The sequence below is a fragment of the Lampetra planeri genome, chromosome 51 (genome assembly GCF_965212315.1).
Source record: "Lampetra planeri chromosome 51, kcLamPlan1.2.h2, whole genome shotgun sequence".
NCBI classification, from domain to species: Eukaryota; Metazoa; Chordata; class Hyperoartia; order Petromyzontiformes; family Petromyzontidae; genus Lampetra; species Lampetra planeri.
In genome coordinates, this window is record NC_136157.1 from 1,287,721 (window position 1) to 1,312,498 (window position 24,778).

The 24,778-nt window shown below is 50.2% G+C and overlaps 1 protein-coding gene and 2 long non-coding RNA genes across 5 annotated transcripts in view; 1 reads left to right on the forward strand and 2 right to left on the reverse strand.

The window, feature by feature from the left end:
- Positions 1-10,031: 10,031 nt before the first annotated feature.
- LOC144734436 (uncharacterized) lies at positions 10,032-17,334 on the reverse strand. Its single transcript, XR_013588514.1, has 2 exons — positions 17,079-17,334; positions 10,032-12,395 (listed from the first exon to the last, which is right to left on the reverse strand). It is a non-coding gene; the product is annotated as an uncharacterized LOC144734436 (long non-coding RNA).
- On the forward strand, positions 11,995-18,944 carry LOC144734433 (uncharacterized). The gene is made up of 4 exons (XR_013588511.1): positions 11,995-12,466; positions 12,589-12,699; positions 15,316-15,475; positions 16,973-18,944. It is a non-coding gene; the product is annotated as an uncharacterized LOC144734433 (long non-coding RNA).
- Positions 18,945-19,437: 493 nt separating this feature from the next.
- LOC144734432 (zonadhesin-like) overlaps positions 19,438-24,778 on the reverse strand; it is a 138,692-nt gene continuing 133,351 nt past the window's right edge. The window contains exon 47 of one of the 3 annotated variants that reach the window (XR_013588508.1): positions 19,438-23,914. The gene's annotated coding sequence lies outside the window, so the exon portion shown is untranslated. The other 2 variants (XR_013588510.1, XR_013588509.1) reach the window with 2 other exon arrangements.

The window sequence follows — 24,778 nt, forward strand, 5'->3', positions numbered from 1 at the left end:
CACCTGTGGCCCATACTGTGGCAACTTTCTGTGCTTTAGCCACCCGGCGCTCCGCTCGTTGTTGTGAGCGTCGCTCCTCCGCCCTTCGTTGTTGTTGGAGGGTGACTGCCTCCAACTGCCCAGTAGCGTCCTTCAGGAGCCTCCTCCACAGAGGCCGATCTTGACACGGCTGGTACCAGTCATCTACAAGTGGACTCAGCACCAAGTCCTCCTGTAGCACATCACTCCATATCTTCTCCAGCCCGTGCCGCGCCCGTTTAGCCCCCTCGATCCGGCAGAACAAAAGCTGTTTAGGCATGCGGTGGCTGGCCATGCGTGCTACATGACTCAGGCAACGCAGCCTTGCCTGCCGGAGGTCACCGATGGGACTGTGTCCAGATCTTTCAAGGATTTGTGAGCTCCTCACACAATGCAGCCTGGTTAAAGCCAGGATGGATTGTAGGCAGGTCATCCTAAATGTTTCTAACCGGCGAAGATGTTCCATTAGGGGGGTCCAAGTTTTGAAAGCATAGAGAAAGGAGGGAATGACCTTGGCCGAGAAGACCTGAAGCTTCGTATGAAGTGATAGACCAGGTAGCTTCCACACAGCGTCACCCAGGCAATGAAAAGATAATGCAGCTCGACTGATTCGAAGTGAGACCTTTGCTGTTAAACCGGAGTCGGTCATTAGCACACTGCCAAGGTATGGGAAACTCTCCACTGTCTCCACAACTGCCCCATCATAAATTGGGAGTTGTGGGGGTGGAGTGTCCGATGGTTCAAAATAGGCAAGCAGGTGCTTAGTTTTGGTGGGGCTGATGGTAAGGCCCCACCTGTTGGTGGCAAGCTCCAGGTTTAGCAGCAGCACCTCGAACTCGTCCTCCGAGTGAGCAGCAATTAGCAGATCATCGGCATACATAACGTGGTTGAGCAATAGGGAGCGATCCCTTGACCGCACCCGGCCATCGATCAGCCTCCCATTGTATCTGTAGCAGATGGGAATTCTTCCAGTACAGGCATTGAAGGCTTGACGAACTACGTGGTCCAAATATATAAAATAATGTGGGAGCCAGAGGACATCCCTGTTGCACCCTAAGGTGTAAAGGGAATGGCTCTGACTCACGGCCACGTAGTTAGACGCAGGGCGGCTCACCATCATGAAGGTCCTTAAGGATGGTGATGAGTGGGTAAGGGACTCGGAAAGCACGAAGAGCATCCCAGAGGCCAGGCCTACTGATGGTATCATTGGCCTTGAGCATAGTCAATAAAGCACACGCATGGACTAAGATGCACACATGGACCTACAGACACGCAAATAAATGGACTTACACTGACTAATATGGAGGCATGCACACACAGCGACTAACACACACGCACATATCGACTCACACACAAACACATCGACTCACACACACGTATGGACTCAGACACACATGGACATCCACTTGAGATACACACACATGGAGTTACACACACATATCGAAGTACACACATACAGCAACTCACACATACATCGACTCACACACAGACATACGTGGACTCACACACATTGACGTAAACACACATGTACTTACACACACACATCGACTAAGACACACACACATGGACTTACACACATACATAGACTGACCCACACATTGCCCTACACACACATACACATATGGACTGTGACACACAGACATGTACTTTAGATACACATGGATTAACAGGCACATAGACTCAGACACACGCATTGACTTACACACACACATCGAGTGAGACACACACATGTATGGACTTACACACACATGTGGACTAACACACACACAGCGACTGATACGCACACAAATGGACTGACACACACACACTTTTACGTACACACACACATGGGGCGGTGTCCGTTTAAAAAAGACAGACACACACATGGACTTACAAACAGACATGGACCCACACACGTAGAAACCCATCGACTTACACGCACACAAACACATATGGACTCACACACACAGACATCGACTTTAGGGACACATGTAGTTTCTGCATACGAACATTATAATTGTAATATTAGGCAACGTATTAGTTTAATAATAGTAAACAATTAAGCAGAGTTGTTATGTGCACACAAATATTATCATTGTAATATTTGTAAACTTATTTGATTAATAATAGTAAACAATAAACCTCAGTTATTAGCGAAAGATGCAATAAAATTGTACTTTACATTGGCGTGGTGATGCCTCGTCCTATGCAGAGCCCGCAGCCTCGCCTAGATTGGCAAGCCGGAGGAGGTGAGACATTGCCAGGCTGCTGGCTGGGCCGCTACCCCCCCCCACCATCCCCCTGCCCGAGGCAGAATAATACTATGTAAATGCTTTAAAAATATTAAGTTAATATCTAAGAACTTTATAGCAGTAACTGCACACATTGGGGTGGTGGGGGGGAAGAGAACATCACACTGTGAAGAGAAATCGGCAGCGTGATGTGGATATTTATTCCATGTTAAACGCGTAAAATAAAATGTCCCCCATGAGCTGGAGCGAACGCGCATGACTTGGCAGGGTCCGCCTCCCCCCCCCACGCAATTGGCGTCACTTGGTACGGTCGATCTGGTGCAATGAGTAAATAATGAATCATAGAAACGGCACAAATGTGTTAATTAAACTACTTTAAAGTTTACGAACGAGAAAACGGAATAGCCTATTCCCTCCACGGGACTTAGGGTTAGCCGGCTGGCAAATTATTTCGGTCTTAAACCCCACCGTCCGAGAGCCAAATCCCCCGCAAGCGCGAGCGCACGGAGACTTTTATATATAAGATAGAGGTAGGGTACATGGGCGGGGCTAAAGTTGGGGGGTGGGGCAGAGTAAGATCTGCGGCGGCGATGGGAGAGCTCGGGGGAGAGAGAGGTGGGGGGTTGCCAATGCAGCTGCAATGCCAATGAAGCAACAATGCCAATGCAGCAGCAATGCCAAACGCTGGGGTGCGGGGGGAAATTAACTCGGAAAAAACAGACCAGCACCCGCCAGATATGATGGAACAACCATAAACAGTTAAGGTTTTATCTGGTTAATAACATCCTTCCAATGATTGCGGAATTTGTATCCATCTTCTCGGTTGAAGTTATGTCTATGTTTATATATCTGGATGGCTTCATGAACAAACCTTTGATAGTAGCCCGAAGGTTTGCAGAGTACCTTGGTCTCGGAAAAAAAACAATATCATGCGAGCCCACAGCGTTATAACAATGGTCAGCCACGGCAGAGGTATTGGTTCTGCCGTGTTTCAAATCTGCCTTGTGTCCGCGAACACGGTCTGAGACATGTCGTTTCGTTTCCCCAATGTAACAGCTACCACGTACAACCCAGTTTGTAGACTCCAGGATAATGCATGTCAGGAATGACATCGTTCACAGATGGGATTAGATCAGGGATTTTGTGTACTGTATTGAATCGTGTATGCAATTATGCTTCACTTCGTTGTCTAGGGTTGTATTATTGTAGGACTTGAAATATCCCGCGCCACGCGTTCTGTTGCTAGGCAAGCAAGCAGCGTACAGTGGGGTCATCTGAGGACACGGTTGTTGTTGTCGTGGCATTAAGGGGGAGGTCGTTCAGAGACGCGACAGGTGTTAGGGGTGACTGAGGACGCAGGCCGGTGATTGGTCAGGAGGGTGAGTGGCTAATGACCGGCGCCGGCCTGGCGGCGATAACATGGTCACGTGAGGCTGGGGGCCTGGGGGCGAGTAGCAAAGCGGGGGATGAGATAATTGATTGGGACTGATTGGTGCGGGGATAAAGGGCACAGCGTAACGGAGAAACGGGAGTCTTGGTTGGTGTTGGAGTTGGAGTGGTTGGTGCCCGAGACAGAGACGGAGCAGCAGGGAGCAGGGATAGATACGATAAGGGTAGGCAGAGAGAACACAGTGTACGGTAGCAGTGGATAGAGAGAACAGAGTGTACGGTAGCAGTGGATAGAGAGAACACAGTGTACGGTAGCAGTGGATAGAGATAACCCAGTGTACGGTAGCAATGGATAGAGAGAACACAGTGTACGGTAGCAGTGGATAGAGAGAACACAGTGTACGGTAGCAGTGGCTAGAGAGAATACAGTGTACGGTAGCAGTGGTAGCAGTGGATGGAGTGGGTACAGAGTAGGGTAGCAGCGGAGTAACGGACCTTGGGAGAGAAGGAGAGTGAGCGAGCAAAGTCGCGGAGCGGAGCGAGCGAACGGGGAGACATGGAGTGTTGTTAATGGTGGGTTGTGCATCGGAGCGAATGGAGAGACACGGAGCGATGGTGAGGAGGTGTGAACTCTATGCGTGAATAAACGAGACAAGAAAGACAACGAGAGAACGAGTCCTACATTATCAATCGGGATAATACAATGATTCTCGCTTTAACTTTGACTGATTATGTTTAGTGTTTATGTCAGGTCTCAAAATTCAGATCTCTCCGCAGGATACAGTTCTTATAATTACGATAATTAGGCATGAACTTAGGAAGGCACCACTCAGACTCTTCTGTGCTAAGCAACTTTAATATCTAAAAAAACACATAACACTCTAATATGCGAACTCTCATGCTCGGAATTGTCAACACAGTACTCCTCGAGATGTCCTACTCATTGATCCGTACATTTAACCCTCAATGGTTACATTAGTTAAACTGGGTAACAGAACAATCGGTTGATTTCTCAGAGTAAAGCGAGCATACACGGCAATGGAAAAAAGTTCTTAAAAATGTATGTGACAATATTCATACGAACAGTAATAAATAAACATGTCCCGAAAGCAAAAGTAGACCTTAATGAATTCATTGGTAAGATTATGCAATTAACAAAATGCCTTGAAACAATGGTGTGCGGTAGTGTGCCTGCTTGTCTAACAAATGTATATCAATTGGCTAAGGGCTTTAATACATTTGCGGGCAAGATTATGTGATGAAAATAAAGATTTTAACACAATAGTATCCCTGTGTGTTTGTAGATTCGTAACATAGATGTTTATAAATGTTAGATTCATAAATTAATTCATTGGTACAGATTATCCAATTAACAACAAGAATGATTAAAATACTTCTAAACGACCGTATATCTACGTAACTCAATGGGCAGCAATGCTTTACACCCTTTGGCCACCCTTTTTGAAATACAGAGAGAACTTTGGAGTAATCTTATTAGTTCCGATATATGCGTTATGTGTGTGTTGGTGTATTGTCTCTTTGCTCAACTCTTTGCATTAAGCAGACGCCGAGGTGAGGCGTTTCTTGGACCAAAAATTTGTTGGTTCCCTGCTGAGCGATGAGTCGTGTGTGTGTGGGTGGGCATGTCATACACACGGCGCTCTCGCTCTCTTGGCGGCAGCTGCAGGCCTCTCTGCTGCTGGATGAGCTGAGTCGGCACGACACTTGTCTTTGAAAGTGCCCGATTGCGCTCGGAGCTCATCCGCATGTCGCCGGGGCCGGCACTCTTGCTCGGCTGCGCTGGTTGCGCGCTCTCTCTCCTGCTCCGTGCTCCCTGGTGATGCCCAATTGCGCTCGCAGCTCGTCCGCTGGTCGCCGGTGCCGATACTCTTGCTTGGTTGCGCTGGTTACGCGCTCTCTCCTGCTCCGTGCTCTCTGGTGATCCACGATTGCACTCGCAGCTCGTTCGCTGGTTGCCGGTGCCAACACTCTTTCTCGGTTGCGCCCGTCACACTCTCTCCCTGCTGCTGGTCCTGTGCGATGCTCGCTTGGTCAATACTTGGCGCTTTTCCGCCCTTTCTCCAGGTTGATTGCTTGTCGTTGCTCGTCACTCTTTCTCTCTCTTTCTCTCTTGCTGCAGCTGCGAGTGGGAGCTGGCACTCATTGTAGAATAAAACTTTTAGTGATGCTTCGTCTGTCAGCGCCGAACTCATACTCGGTGACACACCGCGACTTTGCAAGCCTCGCCATCCTTGGTCGATTGCGGGGCCCACCCCCGGAGCTTGCCGCAGCAAGACTCAGTTACATGATCTGTGTCCTTGCTTATATGTGAAATTCTCCCACCTCCGCTCGCCTCCTCACAAGGGACCGGAATTATTTTGATTTCGCTCAGCCTGTGGGAGCAACTTTTTGTCCTGTGTGCGTGTGCGTGTGTCTGTTGAAGTAACTTGTCTCATCAAGGCCTGGTTCCTGTCCCCTTCCTCAAGTCACCCCGCCATCAGTGGAAACAGATGCTCCAAATTGCCCCAAAGTGCGTCCTTCCAGTCCTCCAACCCTCTGCAATAATTAATCTGGAAGGAGGGGGGGGGGTCCCCTTGTCCGGTTGGAAGCATATTATATTTTTTGCGACATAGAATTGTAATGTATTACTTACTGTTAGTAGCTCAGCTTATTGGAGAGTATATTTAGTATACTGATGATACTATGTAGTTTATACTTTAGTTTTTAATACGTGGTTGTTTAGTAACTGCAGCTACATACTATTAACATTCCTTCCCTTTGTTAATGCTACCCCCATCCCCTCTCCTTGATGCTGCTAATCCTGCATAATGCACAGGCATAATGACTTTGAAACCCCCCGCCCACCTCCTACGCATTTCCCATAAATATGCTAAATTCCTCTTGATATGCAAATTATTTTATCAAGGCGTTCTTCTTTCCACCTCCCCCCTCCAACCCAGCTTAAATATACGCTCCAAGCTTGGTGGTATTTCATTCTTCAACTGAGGACGGCTGCTTGCGTTGTGGCCGAAACGTCTTGAGAATTATTTTATTATGTTTTATTTTTATTATTTTATTACTTCCCTTCTACGTGACTTTACCGAAAGAACCAAGAAGATGTGTTACACAGTGTTATAGCTTGACATGATGCCAGCAGTACAAATGAATTACAATTTGGAAATATACCAAACGTGTTTACAGCTCGAGCATCTGGTGTGGCGGTGGTGTGTGAGGCATGTTTATTTGAGCTGTCGGGGAAGCTGAATCCTGTGGCCTGGGGTGTTGCCCGACTGTACATTGTGCACAACCACAGGGGACAAACCAGTTTCAAAATCCGTTTGAGTGACGCCTCGGAGGGGGGTTTAGGGATCCAGAGGCAGTGTCGAGCGACGTGACCTATTGTAATTGGCCAGGTGATTGACCAATCCAGGGAAAGCCTGGACTATAAAAGGAGGGGCCTGGCTTGGAATGAGCAGTTCGGCTGGGACACTATGGCTGCACCTGCTTCATGACTAGCTACTACCACATGCAAGCGAGAGAAGGGTGGGAAAGCTTTACTTGGCCGACCTGGGGAGCAAGCCTGCGGCAGGACTTTCCGAGCAGTGGCATGAACAAGACCAGCAGCAGCAGTGGGGAACAACATACCAATAACGTGGCCTGGCATTGGGAATGGGGTCTTCGAGCTTTCCCTTTGGCTCCTTGGCTGTGTCTGAGGGCGCATGTACAGTGAGGGGAAAAAGTATTTGATCCCCTGCTGATTTTGTACGTTTGCCCACTGACAAAGAAATGATCAGTCTATAATTTTAATGGTAGGTTTATTTGAACAGTGAGAGACAGAATAACAACAACAAAATCCAGAAAAACGCATATCAAAAATGTTATAAATTGATTTGCATTTTAATGAGGGAAATACGTATTTGACCCCCTCTCAATCAGAAAGATTTCTGGCTCCCAGGTGTCTTTTATACAGGTAACGAGCTGAGATTAGGAGCACACTCTTAAAGGGCTCTCCAAGGATGTCAGGGACAGGATTGTAGACCTACACAAGGCTGGAATGGGCTACAAAACCATTGCCAAGCAGCTTGGTGAGAAGGTGACAACAGTTGGTGCGATTCTTTGCAAATGGAAGAAACACAAAAGAACTGTCAATCTCCCTTGGCCTGGGGCTCCATGCAAGATCTCACCTCGTGGAGTTGCAATGATCATGAGAACGATGAGGAATCAGCCCAGAACTACACGGGAGGATCTTGTCAATGATCTCAAGGCAGCTGGGACCATAGTCACCAAGAAAACAGTTGGTAACACACTACGCCGTGAATGACTGAAATCCTGCAGCGCCTGCAAGGTCCCCCTGCTCAAGAAAGCACATATACATGCCCGTCTGAAGTTTGCCAATGAACATCTGAATGATTCAGAGGACAACTGGGTGAAAGTGTTGTGGTCAGATGAGACCAAAATGGAGCACTTTGGCATCAACTCAACTCGCCGTGTTTGGAGGAGGAATGCTGCCTATGACCCCAAGAACACCATCCCCACCGTCAAACATGGAGGTGGAAACATTATGCTTTGGGGGTGTTTTTTTGCTAAGGGGACAGGACAACTTCACCGCATCAAAGGGAACGATGGACGGGGCCATGTACCGTCAAATCTTGGGTGAGAATCTCCTTCCCTCAGCCAGGGCATTGAAAATGGGTCGTGGATGGGTATTCCAGCATCACAATGACCCAAAACACACGGCCAAGGCAACAAAGGAGTGGCTCAAGAAGAAGCACATTAAGGTCCTGGAGTGGCCTAGCCAGTCTCCAGACCTTAATCCCATAGAAAATCTGTGGAGAGAGCTGAAGGTTCGAGTTGCCAAACATCAGCCTCGAAACCTTAATGACTTGGAGAAGATCTGCAAAGAGGAGTGGGACAAAATCCTTCCTGAGATGTGTGCAAACCTGGTGGCCAACTACAAGAAACGTCTGACCTCTGTGATTGCCAACAAGGGTTTTGCCACCAAGTACTAAGTCATGTTTTGCAGAGGGGTCAAATACGTATTTCCCTCATTAAAATGCAAATCAATTATAAAACAAATTTACATGCGTTTTTCTGGATTTTGTTGTTGTTATTCTGTCTCTCACTGTTCAAATAAACCTACCATTAAAATTATAAACTGATCATTTCTTTGTCAGGGGGCAAACGTACAAAATCAGCAGGGGATCAAATACTTTTTTCCCTCACTGTATATGACTAGTCGAAGGAATGTGGAGTGTGGGGAAAGTGAAATGGTGTAAAAGATGCTTGCTTCTTGTGGAGCGAGTGCGGCTCGACTCTGAACAGCAAGAGCTACTGATGGGCTACGACGGAGGTGCATAAGGAGAGGTACACTTCATGATGTGACCAGGGCCAGACTTTAAGAATGCTGGATGTGGGAATTTGACCCCGTACTATACCAGAGCACTGAGACCAAGCTGTCCTAGTGAGCTGTAAAGCCCTCTAAATTGTGTTTCTGTAAGTCTCGGACGCGCTAGCCGTAGGTGTGATTGGGGGTGTGTGAGTTTTACGTGTGTAATAAAAGACTCCGTCAGGCACTGCTGGTCTCCGCTTGTCTTTAATTCAGGTTCTTCTCCGCACCCACTGGTCTCCTCCACGGATCAGCGTCGTCCCGCGTGCGCCACGCACGCGCTTCTTCCTCAGCTCCTCCACTCGTCCTCACACCCCGCTGGTCCTGACAAAGGACCAGCGTCTCCTCTCGCGTGCCCCGCACGCTCCTCTCGCGTGCCCCGCACGCTCCTCTCGTGTGCCACGCACGCTCCTCTCGCGTGCCACGCACGCTCCTCTCGCGTGCCCCGCACGCTCCTCTCGCGCGCCACGCACGCTCCTCTCGCGCGCCACGCACGCTCCTCTCACGTGCCCCGCATGCTCCTTCGTCAGCTCCTTCTCGCGCACGCTCCGCACGCACTCTCCCGTTAGTCGCTCCGCTCCTCCCCACTCCGTGCACCGCTGGCCGACGGTGTGCCGAAGCCCCATCAGCCACGTGGCTGATGGCGCGGCGGCCACCCAACGTGGTCCCGCTTCTTCACTCCATCAACTGGCCCCGATCTCTTCCGGGCTCCCCTCTATATCATCTCTCCCACGTGACTCTGACTCCTCCCTTCCGGATCGTTAGATCCGGCCTTCCCATACTGCCCTGCTGGCTCCACCTCCATTCACCTCGCTTCCCATTGGAGCGGAGGTGAACGGCGGCCCCTCTCACACGCCCCCCATACCGGGCTCCGCCCCCAATAGCCTGGGTCGTGTGATTGGGCCAGAATCCTGCAGCAACCCCATTTACGCTCGCATTACACGTGTACACACCCCCCATATTCTAGAGTCTAGACCCAATTATTAGAATTGTTTTATATATTGAAATCAACTTTAATACCAGTCTTTATTGTGCATATCTTCATTACCAACAACAACTCAATCAACAGTCAATTAACATTACCGACTTCCTGTCAGTCGATTGACATTTAAATAATATAAATTCAACGGTTATATATTATAAGAGCTCATGTTATATGCAGCTTATCAGGCACCGAGTCCGCCCACATCTAAATTGGGAGTGTGCCTCCTACTCTACTGTGCACGTGGGGCTTGGGATCCAATCCCTTGATCACCATCGCATTCACTTAGAATAATACTTCGCGCCTGGCTACCCATAGCGATGCAAAATAGTTTATTAGGATCCAATATGTTACAGGGAGCACAATTAATCACGGCGTGACTAATCACGGGTGAGCTCATACCGGCAACATTAACCCCTCCAGAATCACACTGATTGTGGCACTCCCGTACAAAAAACATTCACACCTTTCCACGACAACACCGGAACGAGACGACCCAGCATCTGGTCCCGAGTTTCCCGCAAGGACTCTGTGTCCTTTTGACAGCTTGATAGCTCCTCGATCCACGAGTTTGGAGAACCTCGAGAGGGGTAATCAAGCCCCGGTATCCCCTTTGTCAAGTGTAGTGCCTTATATACTTCAAAGAACGTAGGAACTCTTCTGCCTGAGCGTTACAAACCTTGTTGGTCCATCAAAATTATTAATCTCACTAGCCAGGTGACAGGGGAAGAAACGTTGAAAGGAAACATGTGGGTAGTAAAGGGAAAATGTAATTCAACGGAATTAATACGGAAAATGAATAACAGTGATGTAGGAGGAAACATTGGGCACAATTCTTAACTTCGAATGGTGGTCACCCACCAAATTTTCAGGGTCACCCAGCATACCAGCACCCTGTGGGTCTCCAAACTGGCATACTGTCGCTACGCCCTCGCCAGTAGCCCTTAGGTGTCCCAGCTGCTGAACCGTCGCACATCTGCAAACCCTGTCGGCGTTACTGGTGTCCCTTGTTGCATTTTACCTGCCATTGAACACGCACAATTGAAAACAATTGTGCGTGTTCGATAACGCCAAACGCACGTGCAGCGAGCCCTCAGCAGCCAAATGGCAATGTCTCTCAAACAAAATCAGTCACAGCACCAAGTGTGGGCAGTCCGCCGTGTCCCCTCTCCCGTCAGAGAGGGGGGGGGTGCAGGTCTACTCATCGCAGTCTGTTCTGTCCACCGGAGAAGCGGGCTACTCAACAACAGCTGACCACATTGTGTATCTACAATAACGATTGGAGATACCCGTCACAACACCGCAGTTGAATTCCTTAATTAATGGGATTGAGCGCCAGTGTTAATATTTTATAACCAATCATTATAATATATTTTATATTTTGAAATCAACTTTTATATCAGAGGCTTAATAGAGGTTTTTTTGGGTTAGATCGCGTAAATATGTCGTTAAAACCCGCCACCACCCGACACAGCCTACTAGTAAGGGTTGTCACGTAAACAGAACGTGCCAATTCATCACTAGTACAGCACACCGGTGTGTTGGAGAGCCAAGCCACAACATTTACAATCTGAGTACGACGTTAAGCCAGTAATTACAACTAGCTTCATCAGGCGACAGACAGGTTTGTGGAGAAGTCCACAAACCTGTCGCTTGGGGGTGGTGGGGTCGTAGGTGGGGTGCCCGCAGAGCGGCTTCGCGGCTGCGGCATCACACAGCCCCTTCCACCAGGGCCGTCATCTCAATCAACCTCTTCGTAGAGCTTGGACTCCTCTTCTGTACTGGTGTACACGTTCGGACGAGCACGCTGCCTCGGAACCATCAGCTCCGCAAACTTGACCTTGCCCGGAGACGTCAGCTCCTTTCCCTGGCGCCACGCGTGCGACGCTTCTGCGCCCACTGCGCTTCGTGGCGTCTGGGGAAGGGCCACTGGCGCGGCGACACCCGTGCCAGGTTGGGTGGCGGGCAGCATTGTGGTTTGTGTGATGACGTGGCATCCCATCCCCGGCTGCGCCACAAACTGAGGCCCCAGTTTTGGTTGCGTGAAGCCGTGGGGTTGCGTGAAGCCGTGGGGTTGCGTGAAGCCGTGGGGTTGCGTGAAGCCGTGGGGTTGCGTGAAGCCGTGGGGTTGCGTGAAGCCGTGGGGTTGCGTAATTGTGATTTGGCGCGTGATGACTTGGGGAGCCGTGGCCGGTTGCGCACTCACTCGGGGCAGTGCGATTGGCTGCGCTGCGCAGATCTGGGCTGACGTCTCTTGTTGTTGCTGCTGCTGCCTCCCTTGCTGTCTCCCAGCCACGTCGCTGTGCTTTCTTCCCAGCACGGCTGTGATTGTGTCACAGCAAGAGAAGCGGCAACATTGTGGCGTGCATTCAGGTGACCGCCGTGTCTCCTGCTGGTGAACGTGCATGCAAAACAGGCAATATCATAAAGAACGGCTCGACACTACTTATCCACACCAGAGTAAGTGAACACCAATGCAGGACCAGCAAGCACATTTGCTGTTTAGAGGTGTTTCTGTTTTGTGAGTCACATTAAGTCCTCTCGTGTGCATGATCATTTATCTGCGCTATAATGCATCGCAGGATGAATGTATCAACCATCCCACCTGTTTACAAGAATTTCTACCAAGAGGACTTCCCTGTTATTCCTCTGTCTGGGCAGCTGCTTGCTGCGACTCAGAATGTGTGTGAAAGGTAAGGGAACCTGCTCGTCGAAAATGGAGAATATTTCTTATGATCAGAAACAAACATTGAATGTTACTTTACAACATTAGCTCTGTCCCTAGCGCAACGGTTGGTTCTGTACCTGTATGATAAGATGGCTCTGGCCCAAAACACACAACTCTGACTAATAACGAGTTAATGTGCGTTGCAAGTACAATGCTATGGGTTGGTAATGGTCACACGTGCGATTCTGTTGAGTTTACGGTCTGCATAAGAGCTTAGTGCACGTGATGGGCATCTCTGCGTGGCGATAGAACCAGAGGCAGTACGAGCCAGGCGAAACGAGCCGGTGGCTCGTGGAGTGGGAATGCTGGTACCGAGTCGTGGCAATTCATAAAATTGCTGGAGTGGGGGGCTGTGAAGAAATAGCATTAATACTGTACCGCATGTACAACACAAACAACTGCACGATCTCCTCGCAATGCTGGCTAGGGAACTGCATCTGTGTTACAAACTGGTTAAACAAGCGCATACCTGGCCACCCCTACGGTTTATCCGTATTCTTGTACATGGAAATTGAGTGTTCAGGACCATACGGCGTACAGCCATTTCAATACGGGCAGCAACAAATGCATGTCTAGTTGTTTGTGTTTCTCTCTTGTGATGAGACTTTGTAGGATGAAGGTTGGGATTTATAAGGGCACGGGGTGACCAAAAAGGTCTAAATTGGTCTGTAATAAGGTGGGCAACTGATAAGGGGTAGACAGCTATGCAAGCGGTGCACGAGATTCATCGTCGCCGCTATGGGGTTGAGATTGTTGACTGATAGAACAAACAAACATCATCATGACGCTGCACGCGTGTTGGATGTGAAGATAATGTCTGTACGAGTATTTGTTCATCGTGCGAGGAAATGTGTGCCGCTGGACGCAATTCGCTCGTTACTGGACGCTGTTGGAGGTTTGTCTGAGGTGCTTGGGAGCGCAGCGTTGTTGAGTGTTCATCCTCTCCCCGCGCGAGCCCGGCCCCTGGTGCCAAATCTCCCGTTCACAGCCCTGACAGCCAATTGTGGATACTGTTGGATGTTGTTTTTGACCAGCGTACTTTTTCTACTTTGAACGACGATACAATGCGCGAACGAAGAACAACGCGGCAGACCTTGTAACAGAGTCCAGGTAATCCCATCGAATTACGAATTCTCGCTTTGAGCGCAATTGTGGACACTTTTCGATTCACGAAATCGAATTTCCGTGTCGCAGTTCGCGACATTCCACAACGGCACGCGCCATGAGATCGTCGAGATGAGAAGCCTTCCCTGAGGCTGCCTCGTCCACCCGGCACAGCGCCACGGGGTTCCCTGCAGCAACGCAACAGTATTACAACAAAATCTTGTTCGTGAGTTCCCTGAAAAGATTATTTTTGTTTAAAATTATTATTATAAAATTATTATTTTATCGTTTTTCGTTTTAACATTTTAGTTTTGTGAAAAAGCGATATCGGTGGATATATTCTTAGGTTAGGACTAGCGTTGGAATGGCTGTCCAAAACACATGCCTAACTTTTTTTTATTAACGGGAAAAATCATTTCCAATGTAATACATTTACTTTCAAGTGTGGTTTTATTTCTTAACGCATCCCTGTCGTAAATCTGCAACCTTGATCATCTACACTTGTGTAATGACGACTTCTCTTGAGATGGCACTTTATTGAAGACACGTTCACTTGACATCAGGTGGAGACCCCACTGCAACAGCCCCGAATCTCCCACGCATCTCCCCCTTATATACCCATCGATCATTTTCGCTGACTCTGGATGCTCACTCCACCGGCAGACTCTGCCGTCCCCTTGCGTCACCTGACCACGCTCCCTTTTCGATCATTCCCGTCGCCACCAGTCCCTTCGCACTCACAACTGATACCCCTGTCATTACCTCCCGTAGCCACCGGTCCCTTTGCACTCACAACTGATACTCCTGTCATTACCTCCCATGGCCCCTAGTCCACTCACACCGCATGCCGGTTCTGTGGTGCCACGACCACGGAGCAACTCCGCAAACACCGCAATCCCCTCCCGGCCCCCACACTAAACACACACCCACACACAGCGCACCCACGTATAGTGTCCTGACGGGGGTTGCCTGGCACATTGGGTTTTAATCCTAAGGGCTCCTAGAGGGAGAGTCCCATGGTTTCCCGGTGCCAGGAGAATGGCCGACCCTCACAAGACAGGTTACATTGCGGTTCCTCTAAATTGGCTTAAGATTGTATGGGCGCCGAACGAAAAGGTTCACTGGGTCAACCGCAATGAGTTACTCACGACACTGGGAGAGGCGGAGGGTGGAATATAGGCCAGAAGGGCAGACCAGTGGGTTAGAATTAATGAGCATGGGAGGATGATGGGTGAGGGGCCGCAGCAGCAGCAGACTCCGTGGCCCTCCATGTAGACGGCACGGGTGAGCACGCTATTGGCTGCGTGGTGAAGTGAGGGGATTAGGCCACGGTAGAGACGGTGGAGAGGGACGACGACTGGAAGCAAGGGTAAGCGCCCGATTGTATGCACGGTATGACGTCACCCTGGGCCTTTGAAGTTTAGAGAATAAAGATTGGTGCCCTGGGACGGTGAGAGCAGTTGTCTTCAACCTCCAGGTGATCCAGACCCACTCCCTGCCGTCCTGCCTCCTCAATCCGCTCGCAGCATCCGTGTGATGCCAGTGAGTGCTGCTACGAGGCAGTGATACGCGAGGATTTCGCTCGTCCTTCTCCCTCCGACTCTCACAGCGTGGGACGCCGTGAGTACAGCTACGAGGTACGTGATCGAATGTTTGTGTAACTGGGGTCATAGGCAGAGTTAGGCTAGGCTCTCCTCGTGAAATATTCCCCCTCCAGGTAACGGGTATTTGCGCCGTTAATACAGTCTAGTACAGAATATCGGTGTAGTGTGATTTCTGTGTGTGTGGGCAGAACCTAGGCGTAGCGTCAGTGATCTGTGTGTGGCACGTCTGTGTGGAGAGACGGCGTGCCCAGCGTGAGCGCGAGCACAAGGCTGCAGCGTGGGGGTGGTGCGAGTGAGTTGAGTGTGAGGCGCGTGAGGCGCGTGTACTGCAGCACACAGAGCCGCCGTCGTTTGCGCCGTGCTTGCGCTCGCGTGCGTGTTTACACAGCGCAATTTACACAGCGCGTTTACACAGTAGAAATCACGTTAACGGTGAGGCGTGGCCCATAGCCCTGTTCCAGCCGTTTCTTTCCCGCTAGCATTATCTTCTGTTTGCACGGGGCGGGTGCATATTCATACAGCCGCCGTTTCTTTTCAGTTTACATTACCATTAGCATTGCGGACACGCGGATTAGGGCTTAACCACCAGGAGGGGCGCGTGCATATTCATACCAGAGGTGGGACAAAGTCATTGTTATGCAAGTCCAAGTCGAGTCGCAAGTCATCAAATTCATGACTCGAGTCTGACTCGAGTCCAAGTCACATGACTCGAGTCCACATCTCATAGGTGGGACAAAGTCATTGTTATGCAAGTCCAAGTCGAGTCGCAAGTCATCAAATTCATGACTCGAGTCTGACTCGAGTCCAAGTCACATGACTCGAGTCCACACCTCTGATTCATACCACCGCCGTTCCTTTTGGGTAGCGCCAGCTTTGTGAGGGAAAAACGCGCCTGCAGGGGCGCGTGCGTACACGCCTCCGTGTTCGTGTTTGTGTGGTGGGGTACGTGTGCGTGGGGGAGATAACCCCGGGCGGTGGTGAGCCAGCCGAGCATCGATGTCCCTCAGAGAGGGCGCTGGCGTGGGGGGCCGATCACGCGATCGGCAGGGGCGCGGCGAGAGACGGCCGAAGAGGAGGAGGGGGGAGTGGAGGGGGTGGACGGCGCACCCCCACAGCTCTATTGTCATTACACTGTAACGCGGCACCGCACAGTGTTAACTCACTCGCTCGCACATCGAGAGAACGACTCAAGAGACGCGAGGAGGAACTACGGACAAAGCCGGTAATGCAGCAGCACAGTTAGCCAGTTGCATAAAATTTCCCAAGCTCTGCGGTCCTATCCATACAGCATTAAGGCGTTATCGGGCAATCAATTAACGAGCGGTTATACACATGGGAGGATCGCAAAGCGCCTGGAGAAACCCCTCGCGTGCAAGGGTGAAGCACTCGATCCCATACAGATGGAACGAGTGGAGTCCATTTTTATTTTTGCTGTACCGCCTTCTGACGAGCCAGGGGGCATGGCTCACAACATCTGCTTGATCCACCAACCCCTCCCTGTTGCCTCCGCGGTGTCTGTCTGGATTGCAGGCACGGCTCGACAACGCATTGTATAACGACTTGACACACTGACAACAGTTAAGGCCAGCATCGCGAAGAGATCTCACACGCTGTGTGCACACGCGCACGCACTTGCCTGGTCACCCATGGAGTCAGCAGCCTGGTGATGTCTCCCCTACACTCGCACACCGGGGAGCTGCTGATCCGAGCTCCGGGGGTGCTCGCAGACAGCACCCACACGCTGCCAGCTTGTGGGCGTCCCAACAGCCCCCATCCGCATTGTTCACATTCCTCCTCACGCGTCACCATTGCACGGATATGTTTTGTTCGCTGTGCGAAAATGTAAAGGCGCAGCCCTGCAACTGCTTGCTAACGTCACCGCTGGCAGGAAGTGCGGCTCTCGGCTAGACTAGGGGGCGCCTTCCAGAGCCCCCCTCTGGTATTGTTGGTCTACTCTTCCACGCTGGCCGGACGTCACGGAAGAGGAGTGCTGCTGTCAGCATATCGGCCACTGAATTGCTGGTAGGACGGCACTCATTGTATCTGTGAAAATGTATAAGTGCTGGTGATTGATTCGGAGCCGTGATATGGGCTTCTGTTTTATATAAACCGTATATATGTGTGGCGCAAAGAGATCCGGATACATCGATGTGTACATAATATCCCCGACCGAATACACAAGTACCTCCGCCCCCTCGACTCTCTACGTGGGATCGTCTCCACACTCAAATCAGCACTGGCCTCGCTCGTCTCCGCCACGGGGTGAGAGTGAATGGCGGAAGTTCCACATTCCTCTGGCACAACTTGAGTTCCTCGTAAGGACACCGACTTTTGATGCCCCTTTCAAGTGCCACCTCTGTCGACGACTGGTGCGGGATGGATCATGGGCCCAATCAACCCCTGACCACGATGTCAACTCGTGCTCAGAGGCCATGCGACCTCACTCACACCAAGGCGTAAGCGAAGTGGGCTCACAGTAGGGGAGCTATGAATGAGAATAATGCCCAAGTGTCTCCTGCCCTTGCCCTCCGCATCCTTCCCTGGAGATGAATATGGTGGTGGTGATGGTTGGGTAATGGTATCTTATAAACGTCCTTATCTTAACGTAATTCACATAGTGCCTTAACCAAGTCGCTTTACAGATAATTAAGAACGGCATAACAACGAGTGTGTGAATGTAACGGTGGACATGAGGTGAATTAGATAAATGAGAGAGGAAGCAATGGGGGAGAATCTGTGATGCGTGAATTGGGTGAAAGCGAAATTGATGACAGTAAATGATGATGAACGTGTAGTGACATCGGGGATGTCACTGTATGGTGCCAGCCCAGGAGGGTCGTGGCGTGTGATGTCCCTACATCGCGAACAGCACCGGGGGGGTTGCAGTGTGATGCCGGCTTGAGCATAGCACGGCGTGCGATGCACCGTCATCGCGTACACCCCTTAGGTGGGTGTAGTACCAGCCCTAGCGGGGCTTGGTGAGCGCTGGGATAGCGCGGGCACCACGCTCCCATAAGGGGGAGCGGGAGAGTGTCAGCCCAGGGGCAGGGTTTCCCTGGGCCATGGCACTCTGGCTGCCCCGTAGACACGTGATCTGGAGTGTCCACAGAGAGTTTCCCAGGTGGGGGGGCTAGGGGGTGATCACGTGTCCAGGGAGACCTCTCGAGGGGGATCGAGAGGGAGCTAGAACGCTCGAGAAGGTGGGCGGGGCCGAGGGCGGAGCCGGCCCCGACCCGGGAGGATATAAGGTGGGTCCCTGGGAGAGACCAGAGTCGCTTCGTTCTACAAGCTGGAAGCTCTACGTCTACAAGCTGGAAGCTCTACGTCCTACGAGGCATCAACACGTGGTCGGGGAACCGAGTGAGGGTCCGACCCTTCGTAGTTGTAACTCCTACGTATAGTGTAGTTAGCTGGGTTGTCACCACCCCAGGCTGTATCTGGTAAAGGGGCAGTTACCCCTTTGGAAATACGTGTTGCATAATAAATGTGTTGCCTCTAAAGATTAACGTCTGCGACTCAGTTGGATTCACTATAAATGATTGAATGAATGGGGAATTAGTGATAGCCGTTTCATGAGAATATGAAGAGGAAATAGGAACGGTGGTGGTTATGCTTTGAAGTCGGAGTTGCTCTACGTTGTACATGGAATGTAGTGGAGGTGAAGTTTAGGCTGAAATATGATTGACTCGTCTTCTCGGGGTGAGTGCGTGCAGGCGTGTTCCTTTGTACAGCTGTCACTACCTAATTACAGCAGCATATCGTTTGCATCTCGTTTTTAATTAATTGACATACAATGATTCTTTGGTGACCATACATTGAGAATTGATATTGATTGATGATGGGATTGCAAATGTGTAGGAGGTCATGACCCCAGCCCACAAGGACCTGGTTATAGGCTAATTGCACTATAATTCCGGCTTGCGGCCAGTTCGATGAACGGTGGCCTTACGCATGCATTATAGCAGCTTCTCATATCCATTTGAAGGGAGACATCGTCATTGTTTAACATATTTGATTTCATTTTATTTACGTTTACATTTGACCACATTCATCTTCCCAATACATCGGCATCGAGCCACACGAAGTCTGGAATTCCTTCATATAGAGCAGTGGTTCTCAACCTTCACTGCAGCCTGCACCCCTTTGGTTCTCAGAAAGGACATCTCGCAGCCCCAGGGGGTGCGTGCACCCCAGGTTAAGAACCAAAACTCTATAAAGAGACCCTCGATATTCCGGGGATAATTAAGCGATGATGTCCCAATACATTTCATCCGTTTTCTAAGTAAATTATCTTATTACAACGAATGTCAAATTTATCCCCACGTTATAGCTTCAATCTTATGTACATTATGCTATATATACACACGATACAAGTATGAAGAGCAGTTCAAAATAAAGGTTGAAAAAAACCCCACCGAAAATTAAAAGGCGATTGTGGAAGGCACAGCAACAATTCTGCAGTGGAGGCTAAAGTGAGGCCCAGGGTGGCACGTGGCGGGGATGTTGAGCCACCGTGGAGACGTAGCGTCGCCTCTTCTTAGCACGCTGTTAGAAATGTGACCTTTGCGAGGGCAGGTTGTTATGCATTTTTAAAATTATTTTAAAGATTTTAGGGGTACCTCGAAAAAAAACACACCGCACATTCGCCCCTTGTTATTTTCAGGGCACATTCTCCATTGCTGCATTCCTCCGTACTTGACAGACCAGGGCCCAATTCACGTTTTTCGCGCAGTTAAAAGTCCTGGCTACATCTCAGGTACAAAAAACTCGGGCATGGTACAAACATTCCCACGCCTTTTTGGCTCTGCACGATTCCTGCGCAACTTTACCATGAGATCACGGAACCTATTTAATGACTTGCGTGGGGAAAAACCTCTCCCTGTCCCTAGAAGAGACGCTGCGGGGTCTGAAACCTGGCACGGGAACAAGAAGTCGACAATGCCCTGCTCCAGAACTCTGAACATCGTCGCCAGGGAAGATGATGCCGGTCAACCGGAAGGAACACGAGCTCTCTTAATGGCGACAGTGGCATGGTACAACTCTTCCGAGAGCATGGGAAACTTGAGGCATCAGCTTCGGGGAAAAGAGACGGTGTACGAGGCCAGGTGGTTCCCTTTCATACGGAGCTTGAAGTGAGGCGGTCGGATTAGTGGGGGGGGGGAGGGGGCGGGGGGCTGGAGATGGGGACCGAAAAAGAGGGGAAGCGCAACTCGGAATGGTGGAAGGTGGAAGGAAAGCATGGACGCCCATTAGCCGCCTGTTATGTTACTTCATTTTAGGGGTCTTCTTTGTTCTCCTTTCCCCCCACCATTTCCCCCATCTCCCCTACCTAAGGGTTTCCTCGTGCGGTTCGGTTCGTTATACCTCCCCTTCCCCCGTCATCTCCTCCCAGACGTCTAGGCGTCTTCACTTGGTTGGGGCAGCAGCGGTGGGGGGCACCCCACCACTTACCCCCCCCCCCCCCTCTATAATGGTTCAGTTGCATCGGGATCGTCTTCCGGCGCCACGTGACAACAAAAAACCAACTCCGTGCCATTGTCCGCCGAGTCGAGGCTTATAATTACGCCCACACAAACATTCAGCTCCAGATGTTGAGTTTGCACTCCTCGTACAAGTTTGCGGAGCGTGCTGTATACATTGTGTATTTTAAAACCGATAATGCAGGCCAATTTGTAGCAAATACTGCGTTCAAAACTTAAACATCCACAAAGTACATTTGGCTATTACCTTATTGAAGTTGTATTTGTTTAACATATTGTGATGTATAGTTAATTACCGATATTTTTTGGATACATTATTCTTGGACTTTGAGTTTCCACTTCTTTGGCAACCCTGTGACCCCCCCCCCCCAAGCATGAATAAATATTCTTGCATTTTTTTCTCCTTCAGATTCCGTGACCTGGTAATTACCCTTGCGAAGTGCGTTGCGATATATTAAAACAACCCACAAATCTCACGGGCACATCATTCTCAACTCACGCGAGTCGTCGCTCGCTCACGAGCGGCATCACACAGCAGCGTGACAATGCGAGACGTCGTTTTTCTGCTGGGCGCGCGCTTCCCATCGCATTTCCTGCAGCCCACCCCCTGACCCGACCACATTGCTGACCGCAGTCGGGGTCGGCCGATGTCTCTTGACCGGCCGAGTGCACGAGGAGCCATTCATAGGGTTTGCATCGCGTATGCGTGCATGTATACTCTCTGTACTTGCGGGGAGCGGTGGTGTAGTGGTTAGCGCTACGCTGCGCTACGAACGCGGCGACCCGACTTCGATTCCTGCCCATGGCCAACACCGGTGACGATTATCTGAACCGGTTCGAAGCCTCCCCTAGGTCGACTCAGCCTCAAATGAGTACCTGGTGCGGTGTGTAGACATCGCCAATGGGGAGACAAAAGCGGTCGGTGGTGGTGCTGGCCATCCACCCCCTCGTGTGCCGTGCCGGCCTTCATTGGTGTTTGCTAAGAGCACTTGCCCCAACTATCTGTTAAGGCTATACGGGAGATCTTTGTCTTTGTTTGTGTTCACTGCACTGCACTACAAAACATTTCTGTACTGATTTAGCTCCTCCTCACACTATTGGTCACGGGGGGGGGGGGGTGGTTGTTTGACAATACTTCATCAGTGGTGGGGTAGTGAAGCAGAGGATCTCTTCACCACTGGTGTTAAACCTGTGGCCAGGAATCGAACTCGGGTTGCCAGGTTCGCGGTGCATTGCGTTAACCTCTGCGCGGCCACTCTGTCCTCGTTATATAGCTCGTGCGAGCGATTCGCTTACCGTCAATTACGTTTTACATGAAAATTGTTGCCGAAATTGTGAAACCAATTTCTACGTGACAGTTTACATCGCGTTAATGTAAGTTGCCAGTGATTGGGCAAAAACGATCGAAAATTTGTGCATCGTGGTTAAGGGACCCCATTATTTGAACCCCGCGACCTCAGCGGCGCTGGCTCACGGCCGAGTCATTCATTTGCTTCTGTAGCCCAGCTTCTGGAAAGACTCCGGTCCATCGGCTCCAACGTGCGACAGCACCAACACGGTTTAACACGTGGTAGTCAGAGGAGGCTTTCACGACCAATATTATCCATATTAGAGGTTTTTGGGGGTTAGATCGCGTAAATATAAATGTGTCGTTAAAGCCGCCACCACAACGAATCAGTAAGGCATGTCAGGTAAATAAAAAGTGCCAATTCGTTACTAGTACAACACACATCGGTGTGTTTGTAGAGTAAAGCCACTACAACATTTACAATTCAAGTACGAACCAACACTTCCACAACCTCAAGAGTGGTGCCGGTCTTCCCCCCTGCTCTTAATAATTTATTGGTAGATAATTGTCGGCCATTTCACTCACGGCGACGCTCTGATGACCTCCTGCTCTATCTGGGCACACATCTGGCTGCTCGTAGAGGCTTGTGTCCATTTCGTACGTTCCACTGCCAGGGCCATCTTTTAAAGTGACCTCTTCGTAGACGTTGTCCTCCTCTTTTATGTCAATATGCACGTTCGGCTGAGCATGCTGCCTCGGTCCCATCGTCTGTGGGTGATACTTGGCCTTGTCTGGAGGTCCCATGATGGCTTGATGTCCCTTTTCTCGAGGTGTCACCTTTGCCAGTTTCTCTTTCTTATCCATCGGAAGTGGCATTTTTGGTCGTGAAAAACCTGGCTGTGAGATGATCTGAGGACCCATCTCTGACTGTGAGGTGACCTGATGACCCATCCCTGGCTGTGAGGTTACTTGAGGACCCATCCCTGGCTGTGAGGTTACTTGAGGACCCATCCCTGGCTGTGAGGTTACTTGAGGACCCATCCATGGCTGCGAGGTGACCTGAGGACCTATCCCTGGCTGTGAGGTGACCTGATAACCCATCCCTGGCTGTGAGGTTATTTGAGGACCCATCCCTGGCTGTGAGGTTACTTGAGGACCCATCCATGGCTGCGAGGTGACCTGATAACCCATCCTTGGCTGTGAGGTGACCTGATAACCCATCCTTGGCTGACCAATGAATTGAGGACCCAATCTTGGCTGACCAGTGAACTGCGGAGCCATCATTGGATGAGAAACAAACGTTGGCTGAGTGCCCATTTCAGGCGGCATAACAAACATATAAGGCTGAGCGCCCATCCTCGGTTGTGTCGTGTATTGAGGCACAAACATTCCGGGTGGCGCATCGACCATCATGGGTTGCTGATGATCAGCGCCAGCCATCGTGGGCTGGGAAGTCCCTGGGTTTGCCGTCGGCGGCTGCCCGTAGAATTGTGGTCCTTGCTGTGGTTGAGCATGAAATGGGTGTTCCATCGGCGCGTTGGTGGTATAAGCGGGAGGGGGCATTTGGGCTGCATAGGCTCCAGATGGTTGTGGATGCCCCTCCAATCTCCCGTCTGTCATGGTCTTCACTGCCCTCACGAAGGCCGTGAAGGGATTGCCGTGGTGGTGCCGAGTTGTCGATGAGGGTGGCGGTCTCCCCTCCCCCTGTAGTCACACAGCACACGGCGGCGTCGTCGTTGAGCGTGTGTAAGTGTTTCGCAATATTGTCAGTCGACTTACGAGCGGGTTCGGTTCCTGAGTCCCGTTCCTACGTCGAACAATTCGTAAGTGGGAATACAGTAATGTGCTGTATTTAACTGCACGCACGGTCAGTATTTATAAAATGTGTTACGGTTTAACGGAGATGGGAAACATTATTAAACTCATAAATAAGAACATCATACATTTGCATGTAATACTGTAATAATTGTGTAATAAATAAAACATGAAATAAAGTAATATGAAACTCTTTGGTTCTTTCGGCAAAGTCACGTAGATAAAAAAGGAAGGAGCTCCTACCTCAGCAGTTCTCCTGCTGTGTTTGTCTTACCTGATGATGGTTGCTTGTGTTGCGATAGAAACGTCGTGATCTATTCATTTTCTATCTACGTGACTTTACCGAAAGAATAAAAGAGTATGGATTCTTGCAGTCACGAAAGCTTCAAATAAAAGTAATGAGTAGAAAACGAATTCAGTTTTATTTTCACTTACCTTGATTCCACAACTGCACGCACACTCACACGGGGACACGCACGCGCACAACAACAATAAAGATCCCCCGCTATTAGCGAGCAGCGCCTCTGATGAAGGCCGGTAGGGCACACGAGGGGGTGGGTGGCCAACACCACGCCCGGCTGCATTTGACTCCTCAGTGGCGATGTTTACACACTGCACCAGGTACTCATTTGAGGCTGAGTCGACCTAGGGGAGGCCCAAGACCCATTCAGATATTCGCCACTAGTATCGAAGTCGGGTCGCCGCATTGGTAGCGCAGCGCACTAACCATTGCACCACCACTCCCTACAAACA